The following is an 8535-nucleotide window of genomic DNA, read 5'->3' as shown; positions in this document are numbered from 1 at the left end:
TATGATTACTAGGTACATTTGAACATAAAGCTTAGATAATGAACCTTCGTGTCAAATAAAGGCCTTATGAAACGAAATATAATGATACTATTCCATAGAGCAATTGAGTAAGTGGCTTATTCAGGCTTTTTAATGTCATTCCATGAATTATTTGCGGCATGTCGGAAATACCCAGTTATCTATAATTTTCATATATTTTTGTTATATTGATTATAAATGGCGACTTTCTATATGGTAGCCAGTGTGGTGCGCATATGATACATACAAAGAATATTTTTAATAACCAAAAATTTAAATTAAGGTAAACTAGGCATTTTTTAAATAACGTATGCAGAATATCCGTCATGTGATAGAAATACTATTGTTAGAAGTATTTTTTTGAGGACACATGATAAAACGAATAAAATTAGCAAGCAAATTAATTAAAAAAAATAGATTAAGGTTGTGTACACCAAACGCCCACTATGTTCACAAAATTCTTTCCAGTGACGCGCGATTAAACATATCTCTTCTTTTTCTGATATTGAATCAGAAGATATATATTTGTAAAGCTGTTCGTCGCTTGCAATTGATACGATATTCCCGTGCTTGCATTTCCTAGCATGATTTTCTTGATAGAGGGTTGCTGCTCACAAGGAAGCTATTAAACCAAGATTTTCAAAGAGTGAAGTTGAAATTATCCCTTCGTCAATTTTACGGACGCCATCACGAGTTGGTTGACCGTTATGGAATAACAAATGATATCGGATATGGTCCTTACGTCGTAACTACAATCCCCTTCCCTTTCCTGAACGTGACCTACCGAATTAGACAATTTACCGGATTTGATATCACATAAGCAACACGACGGGTGCCACATGTGGAGCACCTGAGATCACCCTTAGTTATTGGTGGGGTTCGTGTTGTTTATTCTTTGGTTTTCTATTTTGTGTCATGTGTAATATTGTTTGTCTGTTTGTCTTTTTCATTTTTAGCCATGGCGTTGTCAGTTTGTTTTAGATTTATGAGTTTGACTGTCCCATTGGTATGTTTCGTCCCTCTTTTGCAGTCACGAAAACATTTTGAATACATTTATCTCAGACTACCAATGATCTGCGTCTGGCGTATCAAATTATAAACCTGTTACTTTTTGATAGCTTTGATTTGTGTGTTTCTCTGTCTAAAAGAGGGACGAAAGGTACCAAAGGGACAGTCAAACTTATAAATCTGAAACAAACCGACAACGCCATGGCTAAAAATGAAAAAGACAAATAGACAAACAATAGTACACATGACACAACATAGAAAACTAAAGAATAAACAACATGAACCCCACCAAAAAAAAGAGTGATCTCAGATGCTCCTGAAGGGTAATATGTTATCCCATTTATTTGTAGTGTAGCCCTGTCATGTTGTTATTTTAATGTTATATTCAACATTGCCACAAGCGGGAAGTTCGGCACGCTACAAAACCAGGTTCAACCCACCATTTTTTTCTTAAATATCCTGTACCAAGTCAGGAAAATGTCCATAGTTATATAATAGTTCGTTTCTGTATGTGTTACATCTAACTGTTGTGTTTCTGTTGTGTCATAGTTCTCCTCTTATAGTTGATGTATTTTCCTCAGTGTTAGTTTGTTACTTTGATTTAATATTTCTCAATGAAAAATATAGACTTTATAAGAACATGTTATCAATATGTTATACTTATGAATTTCGTTTTGTTATTTCAGCAAAATGCACATCTATATCAGTAGATATAGCATCATGTTATTAAGTGATGACCATTTTACGTGACTCTCTACCTTGTTTGTTTTTAAAGTGAATATCATAACACAATTTCGACTGCTGTACCCCTATTTTTTACCTTTTGACCTATTATATCTCTTTGATTTGTTCACATCTCGTTGTCAATATAATACTGATATAATTTGATGCGACTGTCATACAATTGAGAGTTAAGCTATAAAACCATTTAAATCCACCATTTTCTACATTAGAAAACGGCTGTATAAAGAAAGTAACATGACAGTTGATATCCATTCGTTTGATATGTTTCAACTTTTAATTTTGCCATTAGATTAAGGAACTTCATTTTGATTTTTTTTCGGAGTTCGTTTTTTTTTATTTTAATTTTTTTTAAGAATAAACACACAACATCTCAGAAATTGAGAGGCTAAATATGCTAAAGGGACAACAAAACGCATAAATAGAAAGAACTGTATATAATACAAGTCAATGTGGTGTAGGCAGATATCCATTGAGAATTATTTTCATTGAAGACTTGCATAATGAAACAATGAGTATTTTAAATGAAATTTACTAACAAAGTAAGTTTCAGTTAAATATGTAAGCAACTATTCTCCATTCAAAACTTCACAACGCTAGTATTGTTGATTATATATTCTTTCCTGATTTCAGTATTACTAAGCTGTGTATATCAGTACCTGCCCTTGGTTACCTGGGGAAGCCTGATTTCAGTATTACTAAGCTGTGTATAGCAGTACCTGACCTTGGTTACCTGGAGAAGAATCCAATCAATAATAATAAGACAGGTCAGGTAAATATTTGTCACGATCTCGTATTAAATGCTTATCAGAAAGAAGAATTGTTTTATATCCTTTAATTGATTGATACTCAACTATAAGTCGATGATATATGTCTTCATTCAAATGAATTTTTGTTTCATAATTTTAATCATGTTCGGAACATTACATCACAATCTTGACGATTAAGAGAAAAATTATGATTACATTTATATAAGCAGAATATTGTTGCTTGAAATGTCAATAAGTCTGCCTGTCACTAAATAAACTGAAATATTGTTTATAGGATTCTTTTTTTCCTAGATGAATTGTGTCTTTCTAAAAAAAAGTCACAGAAAATACAAAGTTTATATACAAACTTATTTAAATTGAAAACTAACACGAAGCACTCGAGTATTTCTAACGAAGCTTGATTGAAAGGCACTTCAAACACAGGGTTATTTGGTATGTGCAAGTCTCTGGATACTTCACGTGTCAACATACGGGTAATATGTGATAGTCACTGTTAAACATGAATATTTATATGGGAACAGTGCGATCTATGTAAGTATCTGGAACGGGGACCCAATTAATTGCCATATAAAACGTATTGAAAATCATAGTAAATAAATGGGTTCATGTTCAATTAATAAATTTGATAGCCACCTTGGGACTTTTGGTTCATGATAGACATTTGTTTTGAAGTGTCTAAGTACAATCTCAGTGCCACATGACCGACATTCCATTGCAAAATGTTGTTTTGATTGACGGGGACAATTTACTATATGTACTGACGCCAGATTACATTTAAATCAATCAAAATTTGTACAGAAACTCAAACTAGAAAGCCTACCCTTTCAAATAAATCTATATTCAGTCACAGAACTAGTTTAATAATAACACTACTCCATTTTAAATAAAAGTTATATAATTTTTAAGGAACTCCATAATGGGTACCGGACTGGACTGGTTGTCGTAACTGGGATCCTATTCCATCTGTCTAAGATGATTGATATGATGACTTTTGCCTTCGCGAAACTCATTTTACAAATGGAAATGAGAAATAAATCAGATCTTACGTGGAAAATGAGTGTTAATATAAATACGCAACCATTTCTTGATAACCTATTGGTTTAATTTAAGGATGATTTTTTAAAAACAATTTGATACTTTAATAGAAACACAAATACTAGATAAAATAGAACTAGTATACAAAAAAGAGATTGTAGCATAACAGAATACAGAATTTAATCGTTTGAAAATATCATAAAATATTTCTATCTTATCTATGTAAACTAAAAAAATTGCTTGCCAAAAAAATTAGATTATGTGTGACGTCACGATACTTTTTCTATGTCGAAAAAAAAATTTAGAGGAGAAATAATCATACTGTCTTGGCATGTTTTACATTAAAAATTCAAAAATTCTGAAAGTGTTTGAAATATCTCTCGGATTATGGATCACCAATTGGAGTTTTATCTGTCACTCAAAATAAGTTTCGATAGCTATAAAACCAGATTTCATCATGAATTTGTTATCAAATGAAATACTTGTACATAGTCAGAAAAATGGCAGTTGTTTTCCATTTATTTGATGTGTCTGAACCTTTGATTTTTTCAATTTGATAAGGGGACTTTCTTTTTTTAAATTTATTTATTTTACTTGTCATTGGTTTTTTGTTGCACTTCAGTCTTTCTGTATTTTCGCTGTTTTCCTTATATAGTTGATTTGTTCATCTTAGTTTTAGTTTGCAACCTGAATTTGTTTTCTCTAAATCGATTTATGACTTTAAAGAAGCGGTATACTTCTGTTGCTTTTATCGTGTTTATTTCACATTGATCTTGAAAACGTATTTCATTCACAAAGTATATTTTTTTGTTAGGGGATATCTCAAATGTATATAAGTTTACTATTTCAAACTTAATTTTTCTTTGTCTATGCAGTATGTTAATCAATAAAGGCACCATTAGTATACCGCTGTTCAAAATTCATAAATATAAACGATATTAATCTAGAAAGTTTTTATTTACCTAGATATAGGGAGATGTGGTTTAAGTGCCAATGAGACAACTCTCCATCCAAACAAAATATTGTTTGTATTGTCATTAAACCCCTTCTATCTAAACATAAATGTAAATATCAGTATGAAAATTAAATAAACTCATTATAGATACCAGGACTAAATTTAGTTTATACGCCAGACGCGCGTTTCGTCTACAAAAGACCCACTAATTTACTAACATTCACAACATTCATCAGACTATAAGATATATTTCATATCATTTTCCTTCGCATATCTTGTTTTTCTCTTCCGACCTTTTGATCTTATATTTATATGTGGTCCTTCCTTTAAAATTCGAGCAATGCACATTTTCATATGATTTGTTTCTAGAAAATTATCAGCTGTGGAATTAAATATTGTAGTATGTTTACATGTTATATAACTAACATTAAAAACTAAGTTTTATAATATACCTGTCTAAAAACACAAACGCTTTATCATATCGTTTTATTTGAGATGCGAGGATAAATTTAAACAGATGCTAAACTACTACGCAAGAACTGAAAGTTAACAACTGGAAATTTGTATTTCCCTTTAAACGGGCAAAATCAATATGCAGTCAGTAAAAACTTGTCAGGTGTCAAATGGAAATTATCTGAGAAAGTCTATCTCTATTGTGATGAAAGTTGGATGGTTTGCTGTGATAAATAAAAGCATTGGGCGGTTTTTTTTTTAAATCTGTGACTGACAATTTATGTATATTTATATTTGCGTAAACATTGGAATTTTTTTTCACGCTATCTTCTCATAAGTGCATGATATATATTTCGGTATGATACTTTTTGCAATCACGGTTGAAGTCGAAAGCAAAACAACTTTCGAAGCTTCGATGTTAGAAAATAATATGAACTTTACACTATTGACCGTAACAAATAATTCGAACAAAAAAAAAGCGTTGTGTACAATACATGTATATAGTCATATATTAAATCATGTATTGAAAGCACGACCAGGATTACATATTCCTGCAAATGTCACATATACAGGGACTAAAATTATGATGTTAAGACTTTTATGTTTTGCCATTTCATCTACATTTGATTATTTTGATGAGCTATCATAATCGACAATTGATTTTATGTCTTTGCGTTGAGTTCCATTTGAGCAAGTCAAGTCTCATTTATGACTAGCGCAATTTTCGTTATATATTTTACTTTCTGGGGAACCATATCTGCATTCTAATCAGTTGTTTTTTGGTTTGGTGAGTCTAAATCGTACAATCTAATGCAGATTTTTGGTGACTCTCCCTTTGCCGTGTTACAGTTTTTGACAATGGTATTGTCTGTTCTGTTTCGAGTCTAACATTGATTAAAAGCGAAGTTTAACTCATTCAGTTTTGAAAGTGTTACAACAAAATAAACTTAATATGGAAGAGAATTTTGGTTTGCTTATCTTAATTGTAAAGTAATTAATTGTAATCGGATTCGTAATGATTTCTTATAACAACAATCTTAGTATTAAAAAATACCCAACAAATCGATATTTGCTATATTAGCAATTGATTGAGTGACCGTACTGACTGACTGACAAAGAAAAGTTTTGCAAACAGGGACAGCACCTGTTGTTCCTCTTTTATTTCTTAGAGGGAAATTTCCACAGGGTTTCGTATTTTTAACATATGGTCAAAGTTTTTTAAAATAAGAATTGGTATTGATTCGCAATGGAAGTGAGAAAGAGACATACTTGAAATAATGCAGTTTTATTAAGCATCCTCATATTTTGAAAATTTAAGGATCCTATTGTATTTTTTTACATGCTTATTCTTCCAGAAGAAAGTTGTACTACGGACATTCTCATATTTTAAAAAGTTTAGGATCTTACTGTATTTTTTTGACATCTCAACTTTTCAGGCAATAAGTTGTATCATTCGGCCTCATTATTACTTCAATACTTTTAAGATCTAGCAGTATTATATGGCGCCTTAATTTATTCATACTTGTCAAAAGAAGCTGTATTATTTGAAGTCCTCATTCTCCCAAAAGGAAACTGTTATGTTTGGCGTTCTCATACTTTCAGAATCTAGCTGTATAGGTTGCTGTTTTCATACATGTAAGATATAGCTGTTTACCTTTGCATCCTCATATTTTCATTCATTTAGAATCAAACTGTATTACTGTTAATTCAGAAATTAATGCGAGGGTATTATTATTACGAAAAATGCGACAGAGTTGTAAACGCAATAATTTAAGCTCGCATTTTGAAATATTTTACATGAATTAAACATGATTTTTCTCAAAATCGTAAAAATAATATCGTATATTGGTCTTGAGTGAAAAAATCGCAATAATAAATGTTCGCAATAATTTCTGAATTTCTGAAATTGGGGTTCTCATACTTTCAAGATCTAAATGTATTATTTAGTGTCCTTATTCTTCCAGAAAGAAGCTGATTTATTAACATAACTAAGCAGTGGATATCTAAGCCTTTATCTTACTGTTTTTTTTGAGAATTCGAAGCTTATTTATTGAAGGTTTGTTGACAGATGAATTTTATTTAGTGATTAGAAATTTCAATTCTATTAATTTAGTTATATTTTTGTAGAGTAAAGCAATAACGTAATGATTTGAGTTCAAGACAAATAAAATGGAATAAAATTAAATTCAAAACATAGAAAAGAAATTTTTATTAAAATTTATTATCTAAATAAAATGAAACGCACTAAAATACAATACAAAAGTTATACAAAAGGATATGATATGATATGTATTCTAAATAACAGCCTAATACTAAAAAAATATATATTTTTTTCAAAAACATCTATAAGAAATTCCTATGAACGACTGTAACTGCTGTGTTAAAAAGTATTTCTGATTTCTTTCTTCTACTGGATTTCATAAGAAATATCAACAATTAAGTGAACAATCACTGGTATAAAGATAACTACCAAATTTGATAAAACCGCTCACAGTTTATTTTATCTCAATTAATTGGACATCCTTTTCAACATGTTAAAAAAGATAGATACTACGGAATAAATAAGGAATGAATTATCGAAAGGACCTGAGGACATTATACGATTAAACAACTTAGGAAACAGAAAAGTTGTACAAAAATAGTAAAAAATAATGTACAAGTAACCTTAACAATTTACCTAATCCAATGCTTAAAACATAAATCTAACACACCATCGGCTTTAAGTATGTATTGTTGCAAGTATAAAAGGTAATATTGAACAGGCATTGAAACAGAAGTTAGTAAATAAGTATTGATACATTAAAACTTTTCTTGTTTATCTACAATTAAATGTTTAAAATATAAAAAATAAAACACATTAAAGATATATACATTATATACATGTAAGTTATTAAGTAATTGATTGATATGTTTCACATTCCTATAAGGTAAATCTTGCCGATGTCATTCTGGTCTTAAACCCAGACTTTTTATGAAAAAAATTTGCTTTTACTTATTTGTTTTAAAACTGATAATTGAAGGATAGTTTTGAATTTACAAGCATTTTAAATAAAATTGTCTTTCATTGTATTATAAATGGATTCTTAAATATAATGTATAGAAAAGTGAATTACTGATTGAAATGTCAATAACAACATTTTGAAAAATTGTGTTACACATTCATTTTTGCCTTTGTTTTTAACTTTTAAATCAAATAGGAGGTCCATTTGTAAATTATACAAGAGGCTCTCAGTGCACCTTGATTTTTTGGCATTTATCTTTCGTTAAAGCATTTAAGTGTCAAATTTCCTCGTTTTTATAGGTTTACTGTATATTAATAAGTGTTTGAAAATGCAGTTTTCTGTCATATTTCCTTCAAAAGCAACAGAAAAGGTGTTTGGTGTGAGATTTTGAATTTTGTTAGGAGAAGATTTTTAAAAGTTAGAAAACATAATAAACAAATTGTGTGAAATTGTTTTTAAAGGGCAATAACTCTTAAAGGGGTCAATTGACAATTTTGGTCATTTGAACATTTTTGTTGATCTTACTTTGCTGAACATATTTGCTGTATACAGT

This window comes from Mytilus trossulus, chromosome 6 (genome assembly GCF_036588685.1).
Source record: "Mytilus trossulus isolate FHL-02 chromosome 6, PNRI_Mtr1.1.1.hap1, whole genome shotgun sequence".
Classification (NCBI taxonomy): Eukaryota; Metazoa; Mollusca; class Bivalvia; order Mytilida; family Mytilidae; genus Mytilus; species Mytilus trossulus.
Note: the sequence above shows the minus strand (reverse complement) of the source record.